This window comes from Malania oleifera, chromosome 5, assembly GCF_029873635.1.
Source record: "Malania oleifera isolate guangnan ecotype guangnan chromosome 5, ASM2987363v1, whole genome shotgun sequence".
Taxonomy (NCBI): domain Eukaryota; kingdom Viridiplantae; phylum Streptophyta; class Magnoliopsida; order Santalales; family Ximeniaceae; genus Malania; species Malania oleifera.
Window position 1 is genome coordinate 110,135,032 of NC_080421.1, and position 13,137 is coordinate 110,148,168.

Genomic DNA, 13,137 nt, shown 5'->3' on the forward strand with positions numbered 1-13,137 from the left:
AATGTGTGGCGTGAGATTATTTCAGATTGCATAAATTAAAACCTGTTGAGATATTGTTGAAAGAAATGTGAAATAGGTTTATGAATATTGTATCATGGTATTGTGAAGTTGCATATCTGGGGAATCTATTTAGTGGTATCTAGGCAAAGGGGGATGGTAATACGTAATGCCTTGATCTTCAAAGTAGTATGAGGGCTTGCTAAATTGAGGTAGGGAGTAGAAGGCGCCTCAATGTCAGCGAGTGACTGGATATGCACCAGATGTGGTCACCGAAGGATATAACGCTTTATTATGTAAACATGAACCACAGTATAGAAGGTTATTTATATGATACAAGTATTGTATATATTTATATGTGATATACACAGAAACTCATTTGTCACATACTGATAATAATTTATTTCATCCTTACTAAGAGGTGTCTCATCCGATCCATATCTAATATTTTTCAGATACCATGAGGAGTATGACAGTAGTCAGAGTGCGTAGTGGAAAGGTGGGTGGGATTAAAGGTCTAGTTTAGAATTGTTAATGTAACGACCCAAAAATTCATACCAATTTTTTTTCAGCTGTAAACTATATTACTATGATACCCTTGTAATACCTATTATAGCATCTCAGTCCCGATCCCAAAGTGGTACCAAGGAATCCCTATTCATAAGATAATACACTTATGCAGCAGAAAACAAAAAATCATAGAACCATAATTACAATACCACAATTCAGTATCTTTCCAAAACATATATATATATATAGGGGAGCTGAGACCTACCCGCATACGCCCAACAAGACCCGGACCAAAGGACCCGACCCGGCTACATGGCCAGGTCACATCAAGGTAGGATTTTCATTTTTTTTTTCTTTTCCTTCTTTTTGTTTCCCGGAAAACAAGGGTGATTTTGACCCTTTTGGAGCCCATTTATCTCCAATCTCAAAACATGGAAATTGTAAATAATCTTCTCATCTTTCTCCAGGATTTCGAATCGTCTCAATTGAAGCTTGGACGGAAAAATTATGCATGAATTATGAATTGGTGCCGATTTTAGCTTCTGATAATTTTCCTGCAATAAAAAATGTCATAAATTCCTAATTTGCTCAATAAAACCCATATATTATAAATAGGACACCGTGTTAAAATATTGAGAGTAATTAGGTATTTAATTAAAAATATAAGCCCCAATGCGCGAATTAAAGTACCTAATTACATAGTTTAAGCACGTAATCACTGGTTGCACCACATGATCTAACATAGTCTTTTTCTCTTTTATATGTGTTGAGGCATTAGGAGTTTGGCTGGACAGCTGATCTGAGCTTTAAGTATCCCAAATACTCCCTTGGCTTCTCGTATTGCTTAACTCCTCGATTTTAACTTGTTTTTCCTAAAACACGAACAAACCTTGCATAACTCCGAAATATGATAATGAAGGGCATATACATAATAAAAGAAGAGAAAACAAAGGTAAATGAGGGCCTAAAATCATGCATTTTAGGGACTCATCACAAGTCCTTAACCCTCCTCTGCCAAAGCTTGAAATTCCCCGTTCTATTGAACTTATTAATATCAAACCTCATAAAAGATATCACAGCCATCGCGAACCAATAGCTCTGATACCAATTGTTGGTGAAACAATTGGCACTATGATACCAATTGCTTGTGACAATTGACGCTCTGATACCAATTGTTGTAACCAGTGAGCGCAGCGGAAGCCCTCACACAAACTCACGAAACAATCAATGGAACAAACAATGCAATCACTTAATGATGAACAATACGAAAGAAGTAATCACTCAACAATGAAAATAAACAAAAGCAATCATTCAAGATACAATATTTACATGGTTTGATAATTTGCCTACGTCCACGGGAGCAGTAGTTGTTTTTCACTATCACAATGAAGCTTACATCAAGCTTACCCAATTAGAGTTAAATTATATTGATGAAATACTAATCTTATGTGTACAGAAGACTTCAAATATATCTAAAACACTTCTGCAGTGATCCCTTGGAGGAAAAATCCTCCAAAATCTCCCAATATACTAATGTCCCATTCAAATTCTGTGACGTGCACCAAACGTAACCATCGACGATTTAGGTCAAACCGTTGATGGTTTGAAGCCAAGAAGCATTCACTGCATTCTGCATGAAACCGTTGACAGTTACACCCAAACCGTCGATGGTTAGCCCTCAAACCGTCAAGTAAACTGGCAACGGTTGCCTTCATGCAAACTTCTCTTTTATTCCTCACTTCATGATGCTTTTCCAATGCATGCATTCCACTCAAAATATGAGCCACAAACCTCTGGAAATTGAACTGAATTAAAGGTTTCAGTTCGGTGTTTTTGTGAATCGAAATTGATCCAAACCCTTCAATTAACCGATGGTTTGGTTAACCGACAATTCAGTTTGGATATCCAATTCAACCTGATTTTCAAACCATTGTAATTTTTTAAAGAAAAATGAAATATTTTACTTGGATTTTGATTTAGTATTTTGCACTTTATTTATATAAATTAATCACCCAAAAATATTTGTGCATACTATTTCGTGAAATATTTTACTTGGATTTTGATTATGTGCATTTACACTTTATTTATATAAATTAGTCACCTAAAAAATATTTGTGCATACTATTTTCTAACTTTAAGATATATTATATTTATTGTTATATGACAATGTAGAATATAAATAATACATATTATAAATAAATACATATATTGGTTTGGTTTGGGTAACCATTGGTCAATGAATCTAAAAATTGAACTAAACCGATAGTTAAAAATTGTAAAAAGTGAATTGAAATCGAACCAAGCAACTTGATTAATTGAAATTTTGGTTCGGTTCAAATTGGGCTTTTAGATTGAATCGATTTTCAAATATTTTTTAACAACCATATTGCACATTACTTAAAAGAACTTATACTAATGCATTCCATTTTCAAGGAATTATTGATGTCACATAAATTTACATAAATTCATATTCAAATTTAAAGAATTCAAAATTAGGACATATTTACGGTTATTATCTTTAGAAGCATTATAAGTTTAAATATGTGTGGATTTAGATAAAAATATATTATAAAATTAAATTGAATTTCTTCTAATTCCACATAAATTCTAATATAAGTTGTGAAACTCATATTTCCAGACGCTATGTGTTGGAAACATAAGTTTTATTTTCAATTTAAATTTATATGTATTTAGATAAAATGAAATATATTTTTATTTGTATATTAAAATTTGCATAGATATAAATTTGGCATGCTGATTGTCCTAAAAACGAAGTTAATGAGTTATTATATTTGTAACTAGGGCGCGACTGATTTCCTCGCTAGAGAATGAGAAATGAGAAACAATGTCATCTACGAAAAATAACATCTTTTACCACATTCTCTGAAAGGTATCTTTTGGATGGATAGGTTGGGTCTCACTTCCTTTCATCATTGATTTTTTTACTTTAGTTTATTTTATTATTTTTGTTTTTGTTAGGCCTGCTTAGATTTGTTTCTTATTTAGCTTTGTTTGGATCTGCAGTCCTGTGTTGGGTGGTTGTTGGTGTTGTTTTTGGGAGGCTTTTAATTTTTTTATCTGTAATCTCCAAATGCTTGTCTTGTAACCACAGTATTCTTCCGCCAAAACTGAGGGTATATCAATAAATAAATGGAGGTGTCGCCCTCCTTCTAAATATATATATATATATTTGTAACTAGGGTTGCAAACAAGTTGAACCGGGCTGAGCTTCAATATACTCCAGCTCAACTTGGTAAAGTTAAAGCTCGGCTAGGGCTCAGGCTCGATTCGGTTTAAGTTCAAAAAGTTGGGCTCGAGCTTGGATCAAGATTGAAAATATTGGCTCAAGCTCAAGCAGCCAAGCTGCAAGCTCGGCTCGGGCTTGGCTCATTTGCAAGTTCGACTTGGGCTCGGCTCATTTGCAGGCTTGGCTCGAGCTCAGGCTTGGGCTCAAACTGAAGTTATATAAATGAGCTAATAATAACAGTTTAATTTGCCTATTTTGTTTGAGTCAAATTCGTGCCTTTCTTCTTTGGTGATTAGATTGTCAAAACTAAGGAAAAATTTTCCTTATTTCCTGGTTCATCAATTACATGGAATAATAGGTAATTATATACAAGAAGAAAAAAAATCTAATTTGGGTTGTCCCTTGTATCAAGGGATTTACAATCAAGGCCTTGATACAAGGGATTTAAAATTATGATTTTTCCTAAAATCTCTCTAATTAACAGCAACTCACGCCAACACTCCCCCTCAAGTTGGTACATACAAGTCTCGCATGCCCAACTTGCCAAGTGAGTTGTAAAAGATTTTGCTACATACAACTTTTGTGCGTACATCTGCCTATTGGTCTTCAGACTTAACAAAAGGAAATCAAATTGTCTTATCCTCAAGATTTTTTTTTTTATGAAATATCAATCCACCTCCACGTGTTTAGTTCGGTCATGTTGGATAGAATTGTGTGAGATATCAATTGCAGCCTTATTATCACTTAACAGATTCCATCTCACAACTTGGGGCAAAACCTATTTCAGTTAGTAGTCTCTTAAGCCAAAGAAGTTCACAAAGACCTTTAGCCATTCCATGGAACTCAGCTTCAACACTTGACAAAGCCACCACATTTTGTTTCTTACTTCTCCAAGTTACAAGATTCCCGCCAATAAACATGAAGTACCCTGAGGTGGATTTTCGATCTGATATATTTCCTACCCAGTCTACATCTGTATATCCCTCGACTTTGAGGTGTCTATTTTTTGAGAACATAAGCCCTTTCTTTGGAGATGATTTTAAGTATAGAAGAATTCTTAGCACCGCATCCATGTGATCCTTGCTCGGACAGTGCATGAATTGACTTACTACACTTACCGCATAAGCAATATCAGGGCGAGTATGTGATAGATAAATGAGCTTTCTAACTATCCTCTGGTACCTTTCTTTATTTGTTGGCACATGGTCTGGATATTCTCCTAGTTTTTGATTTTGAACAATTGGTGTGTCTACGGGTTTGCATTCTAGTAGTCCCACCTTAGATAGAAGGTCTAGGATATATTTTTGTTGGGAAAGAAATATACCTTGCTTTGATCTAGCAACCTCAATTCCCAGGAAGTATTTAAGTCTTCTTAGATTATTCATTTCGAACTCAGTCGCCAAATGCTCTTGGAGTCTTGATATTTCTTCCAGATCATCTCCTGCAATAATCATGTCATCTACATAAATTATTAAAGCTGTGACTTTACCCTGTTGATGCTTTAAGAATATTGTATGATTAGAGTTGCTCTATTGATAGCCATATTTCTTCATTGCCAAGTTGAATCTCCCGAACCATGCTGTAGGTGATTATTTCAAGCCATACAATGCTCGTTGTAATTTGCACACCACCTCAACTTTGGAAGTTGTTGTATAGCCTGGTGGAACATCCATGTAGACCTCCTTCTCCAGATCTCCATGGAGAAAGACATTTTTTACATCAAACTGGTGCGATGGCCAATCAAGGTTTGCTGCAAGGGATAATAATACCCTAACCGAGTTCAATTTTTCTATCGGTAAGAAGGTCTCTTGGAAGTCTACACCATATGTTTGGGTGTAACCTTTTGCTACTAGTATTGCTTTGTATCGATCAATCAAACCATCTACTTTGTGCTTAATGGAGAACACCCATTTACACCCTGCCGTCTTCTTTCTTTTGGGCAAGGGAACAAGAGTCCAAGTTTTATTTTTTTTTGCAGTGCCTTCATTTCTTCCTTCACAACTTGGGTCCACTTAGGATTTGTCAGAGCTTCATGAATATTGGTGGGAACACTACCCAAGGAGAGTACATGTACGAATTTCTTGAGTGGTTCGGAAGGCCTTTTTGTAGACACATAGTTAGCGATTGGATACTTTAAGTTTCATCCTCTAATGTCCGGAGAGTATCTATTTGGTGGTTTTCCATGATTATGCTTGAAAGGTAAAGTGTAGCCAACATGGATATCTTTATCATTAGAGTTTGAAGGTCCAGGAGTGTTTACCTCAGGGATATTGTCAGGAGATGGGTCTTTGGGTACTTCGTTGTGAGGGGGGTTTTGTGACGACCTGTTTAATTTTCACATTTTTTTTCATAATATAATAAAATAAATATCACAAATCCCAACTCAGCAGATCATAATCCACCTGAACTCGTGGGTACCAGGGATACATCATAACACATAATGGAAGCCTAAGCAGTAGGAAACATATAATCTCAATATTACAAATACAAAACATCCATTGTAATGACCCGAATTTAAATTGGAAATTTGAGTAATAAAGAGAGAGGGAAATAGAGACAAAAACAGAAGGAGGTCGTAGATTTCGTCGACAACAATACATTTGGGGAATAAAATAATATTTAAGAAACTACCTGAATTTGTCGACGAACACAGGGTTTCGTTGACGAAGGCTTAAAGGATTTCGTCAACGAACACAGGGTTTCGTCGACGAATAATTACCGAGAGGGGTTCTGGAGCCGACTAGATTTCGTCGACGAAGACTAGATTTCGTCGACGAAATTTGTGAAGAACTCGTCAACGAAGGTCGGGCTCGTCAACGAATTCCGCACCTATAAATATGAAAAATCCGATTGTTTATTCATTTTTCACGCTCCTCTCTCTCTCTCCCCTTCGGCCCTCTCACTCTCTCTCTCTTCGATTTTGGGCTGGTTTTATGCCGGATCGAAGATCTGAGGCTACCACGACGCTCCTAGCGAAGTTCCCTGCAAGTTTGCCAGATCGGATTGTCGGGAAAACGAAGTTGGAAATCATCCCAAAGTTGAGGTAAGGCTTTTTAAGGCAAATTAGACTTTATGGTAGTTATAGAAACAGATGTATGCATGAAAATACGGATGTTTAATACTGGGAATTTTGAGTTTCAGGGTATTGAGTAGGAAATCCTACGGAGGTCAAGCTAGGAATTTGAGGGGCTTTCTCAGTAGCCAGGTAAGGGAGTAAACTAAAGCAGTTCTTTCCCATGCAAACTATTATTGATTATGAGTAAATTTTTTTTTCAGAAAAGCTTATGATATATCCATTTATTATGAATGAAATGTACGATTGGGAAAATACTGCTATGATGATTAAAATGTATATGTATGTATGAGATTCCAGAAAATTATGATTTTAGTATGACTTTTAACAGAGCATGTGTGGCATGAATATTATTTTCCATGAAATGAGATATGATACGAGTGCTTTTACGAGTAAAACACATCTTCAGGTATTTTGGAAAGACGAGTTATGTTATATTGAATTTGATGAATATATGATAAATGAGTATTTTCAGAATGTAAATGCCTAAAACGATTTGGCGCAAGGCCATATTTTATGCTATCGGCGCGAGGCCATATTTTATGTTATCGGCATAAGTCCGTATTTTATGTTATCGACACGAGGCCGTATTTATATTATTGGTGCGAGGCCATATTTACTATGATTTCGGCGCGAGGCCATATGTATGATTTCGGCGCGAGGCCGTATCTATGTTTTCGGCACGAGGCCGTAATGATGTTACGTATGATCATGTATTATATGTTTTTACAACCAGGATGTTAGTTTAGTTCAGACCAGGAGCTCGGTACCGTAGTTATGGGTTAATTTTGGCATGAGGCCTTATTAGTGCTACCGTCCCACGAGGGGATGGGAGATGGATAGTCGATGTGGCTTTCAGTAGAGTGTAGACGTCCACCTGACAGTTCGGACCAGGGTGCAGCAGGCCTATAGTACTTACAGACATATTTGATTCGGCAGTGGTCGGCCAGCCATTGTCAGGTCTCGCCTTCGGGCTGTACAACCCGTCATGGGGGGTAATACATGATATTAGCTAGCTATTCATCCTGGGTATATTTTCAGTATTACGAGTTAAAACAGATGATTATGTATGTTATGATTTATTAACGAATATGAAAATACATGATTATCCAGCATGATATTATGCTTATCTCCAGAGTTATGAAATGTACTGTATATGTATAAGCACTTTAAATATTCATGTTGCCACACAGCTGTATTTAGTTTACTTTTTCTTACTGAGAAGTGTCTCACCCCCAACATTAATATATTTTTCAGGAAACCTAGAGAGACCGGTGGGACAGGGCCGCCATTGAGTGATTGGTGCTTCCCTACTAGAAGGGTAAGCCCTAAGTTGGGACTAGGAGATTTTGTTGCATAGTCCTAGTGTTATTTTGACTTTTTGGAGATTGTACATATGAACAGTATATTGATGTTAATAGAAAGCTCTCGTATTATGTCATATGGATGGATGTATGGATTTTAATGTTTACTGCTGCGTAGGTTTTCCGCTGTGTATGACAGATGTCCCCGTTACCCACCGGTTCGGGACCACATTTGATTTATTACGTTGTATTTTATTGAGAGACGTTACATCCATCACATTACTATAAATACCAGAGTCACTATATCAACTGTATCTCAGTATATACATCCCAAAAACAAGGTCTAGGGACATTTCTCACAAAAATCTAGTTGTCCCTATTAAAACTTACCCTTCAAAAAGGGCAGACAACAGTTCCAGATTAGCAGGGCTTTTCCCGCTCTCCTATCTGGGGCTCCTGAAAAGTTTATAAAACTTTAGGGTGAGATACCTCTCAGTAAGGGAAATGAACTAATATCAGTGTGTGGCAACATGAGTATTTTATGTTATACATATACCATACAGAACATATTTAGTAACTGTTTTGTCAAATCTAGGAAAACATATATATCATCAAAACATGGCAGAACATACTGCATTTTCATAAACATATCTCATCTCATATAATAATAATATAAAAACATTCCTGGTAGGTTAGCTGACTGTTATCATATATTACCCCCACATGACTGGGTTGTGTGGCTCGAAGGCAGAACCTGACAATGGGTGGCCGACCACTATCAAGTCAAAAGTACAATCTGTAAGTCTGATGGGTCTGCCAGACTTGGTCCATACATCAGGGGCGACACACACTTATTATAAACCACATCGGCCATCCAATATCACACCACTCCATACAGTGGCGTTCACACAAATATCATGATCATGAAGACCATGGACACATAGCAACGGTACCGTGCAAGTGCTAGCTTAGACCAAGCCAATCAAGTTCTGATATCATATAACATATACTGAAACTATGATACATGAATATCTCATATCATTAATTATCAAATCAATCATATCATTTTTCATATATACGTATATCATAAAAATCATCAGCTCGTACGTTGGTATTACACATTTTACCATAGCTCGGCCCGTATGTCGGCAAATCATAGCACAGCCCGTACGCTGGAAAATTACATCCATAGCTCGGCCCGTAAGCCGGCAAATCATATCATAGCACAGCCCGTACGCTGGAAAATCATATCCATAGCTCGCCCCATACGCCAGAAAATCATACACATAGCACAGCCCGTACGCCGGCAAAACATATAAAGATCTCGGCCCCGTATGCCAGTTTTTCCCATTATAAAAATTCGTATCATAGTCACATTTCCAGGAAAAATAGTATTTCAAAACAATTTCTACTAATGCCACACTAACAGGTTTTTCACATATTCAACATACCATCATTTTAACAGTATCTTCCCAAATATAATCATATATATAAACATATTTACTTTCCTGAAATCAAATGCTATATATATACATACATTTTCTAAAAAAAACTAGCTTAGTTTATCCCCTTACCTGATTCTTGAAAAGTCCCTAAAAAATCTGCCCTGCACCCGCAGGGTTCCCAACTCAACACCCTAGAAACAACATTTCCCAAAATTAAAATTCAGTACTTCTAAGCGTATAACACTTTCTACAACTTCCAAAAATCCAAATACTGAGTAGAAAGCCTTACCCTAGATTTGGGATGGTTTCCAACTTAACCCCACCAATAATCTGCTCCGGAAGACTTGCAGAAAACTATCCCAGGAGCATCGTGGTGGCTTTGGATTATCGATCCGGCATAAATCTGGCCCAAAATCGACGAAGGAGAGAGAGAGAGAGAGCCGAAGGGGAGAGAGAGAGGAGAGAGATTTCTTAATTGGAAAGTAAAATCCGGATTTTTCTATATTTATAGAACTAGATTCGTCGACAAGTCACGTCATTCGTCGACGAATTCTTTAATAATTTTGTCGACAAAATTCAGTCCTCGTCGATGAAATTCAGCCGACTCAAAACCTCTCTAGGTATTTCTTTGTCGACGAAATTCATTCTTCGTCGACGAATTCTCTTAAACCCTCGTCGACGAATCCCCTATATTCGTCGACGAATTCTCTTAAACCCTCATCGACGAATCCCTTGTATTCGTCAACGAAGCCTTGATGATTCCCCTCGGTTATTCCTTCCAAAGTGCAATGTCGCGTTCGTCGACGAAGTCGGCTGCTTCCTTCTATTTCTGGTTTCCATTTCCCTTTCTTTTATTATTTAAATACCATTATTCTTTGGGTCATTACAGGTTTTCTATTTCATCTTTAGCTTCAAGTGATGTAGACATATCTCTGGAACCTATATCTGCTTCTGAACTCACACCTTTTTCTGTATTGGGTTCCTCATTGACATACATTTTAGTGTTGTGTTCGTTCGGCTAGTCAAAAACCAGCCAATTTGGCTCATCATTACTGATCTTGCCCTGACGAGGAGAATTGGGTAAGGAGGAAGAGAAAAATATCTCGGACTCCAAAAAAGTGACATCCATGGTTACATAGGTACATTTGGTGGTCGGATCATAGCATCGATACCCTTTTTGGTGTACGTCATATCCCAAGAAGAGGCATCGAATGGCACATAGATCCAGTTTCGTGCGCTGATTTTTATGAAGGTGGACAAATGCAACACATCCGAAAATTCAAGGAGGAAGCATCAATACCGTAGGTAAGGGACCATATGTAGATAGGGTGTGTAATGGAGTCTTGAAATTCAAGACTTTGGAAGGCATCCGATTGAGGAGATGCACAGCCGTAGCAACAACATCAGTCCAATGGCAACTATGCACATAAGCCCCAAGTAATAAGGCCCGAGCAGTTTCAAGAATATGACGATTCTTTCTCTCAGCGACACCATTTTGTTGAGGAGTTTGTGCGCAGGAGATTTCATGGATAAGGCCATGATGCTGAAAAAAAGGCTTAAATGGTTAATTCATATATTCACCATCGTTATCTGATCGAAGAATCTGAATCTTAGCTGAGAATTGAGTTTGAACCATTGTGTGGAAGGACTGAAATACAGTTAGTACTTCTTTTTTATGTTTCAGTAAGTAGAGCCAAGTCATGCGAGTACAATCATCTAAAAATATCACAAACCAGTGGAAACCAGATATTGTAGAAATTGGGGAAGGACCCCATACATCCGAGTGAATTAAAGCAAAAGGATCTGTGCCTTTATTCATACTTAAAGGATAAGTAGCTTTATGGCTTTTAGCAAGAATGCAAGTCTCACATTTCAAATAAGATATTGAAATATTGGAACATAAATCTGAAAATAAATATTTCATATAACTGAAGGACGGATGCCCTAACCAACGGTGCCAAAGCCAAATTTGTCACTCTTTCTTGTCAACCGGAGGATGCATATGATGTGCACGTCCCATACTGAAATCGTCAACATAATATAGCCCCCCTCTCTTAGTACCATGCCCAATGATCTCCTTGGTAAGAATATCCTGAAGTAAACAAAAAGTAGAATACATTAATACAACACAGTTTAAAGCTTTAGTAACTTGGCTCACAGAGAGCAATTTATGGGAAAAAGAGGGAACAAGCAAAGTATTAGATAAGGATAAAGTGGGTGATAAATCCACAATTCTTGCTCCCTGTAACTGGAGATATGACCCTATTGGCATTAGTAATGCAGGTGCGCTAGGGTTGAGATATTTTGGAGAAATCATATTCATCGAATGACATGTGATCGGTAGCTTCCAAGTCAACAACAACAACAACAACAAAACCAAGCCTTAGTCCCACTAAGTGGGATCGGCTATATGAATCCTTTCCTGCCAATTTATGCAATCATTAACCATTTCTTTTGATAGATTCAAGGATATTTTCCTCCCAAGTTATTTTAGGTCTACTCCTACCCCTTTTACTGCCCTCCACAGTAACTAAGTCACTCTTCCTCACAACTGCACTATGTGATCTACGTTGCAAGTGTCTATACCATCCAAGTCGTCCCTCCCTTGTCTTATCTTCTATAGGAGCTACACCTAACTTACCAAAAATATGTTTATTCCTTAATCTATCTTTCAATGTTATACCACTCATCCATCTAAGCATTCTCATCTCGACAACTTTTACTTTTTAAATATTATGTTTCTTTGTTGCTCAACATTTCGATCCATATAGCATAACTGGTTTTATAGCTGTCCTATAAATCTTCCCTTTCAATTTTAAGGGTATTCTACGATCACATAACACACTTGAAGCACTTATCCATTTTACCCAACCTGCTTTAACTCTATACATTACATTATCTTCAATTTCTCCTTCAACTTGTATAATAGATCCAAGGTATTGAAATCTACAAGTGCTATTTATTTTTTCATCATCAAGTTTAACTTTGTCTCTAATATTCCTCCTATCATTACTAAAATTACATTTCATATATATTTTTTTATTTCTACTTATCCTAAAGCCTTTAGATTCCAAAGTTTCTCTCCATAATTCTAACTCAGCCTCTACTTCGTCCCTAGTTTTGTCAATTAATACAATATCATCTGCAAACAACATATACCATGAAACCTCCTTTTGAATACTTTTAGTCAATTGGTCCATCACTAAAGCAATAAGATGAGGACTCAAAGTAGATCATTGATGTACACCTACGGTAATTGGAAATTCACTAGTTTCTCCATCTATAGTCCTTACACTAGTCATTACTCCATCGTACATATCCTTGATGACATCGATATACCTACAACATACACCTTTTTTCTAAAACACACCATAGAACTTCCCTAGGTATCCTATCATATGCATTCTCAAGGTCAATAAATATCATATGCAAGTCCCTCTTCTTTTCCCTAAACTTTTTCATTAATCTTCTTAAAAGATAAATAACTTCTATGGTAGATCTTCCAGTCATAAAATCAAATTGATTTTTTGAGATCTTCATTTCTAACCTTAATCTTTGTTC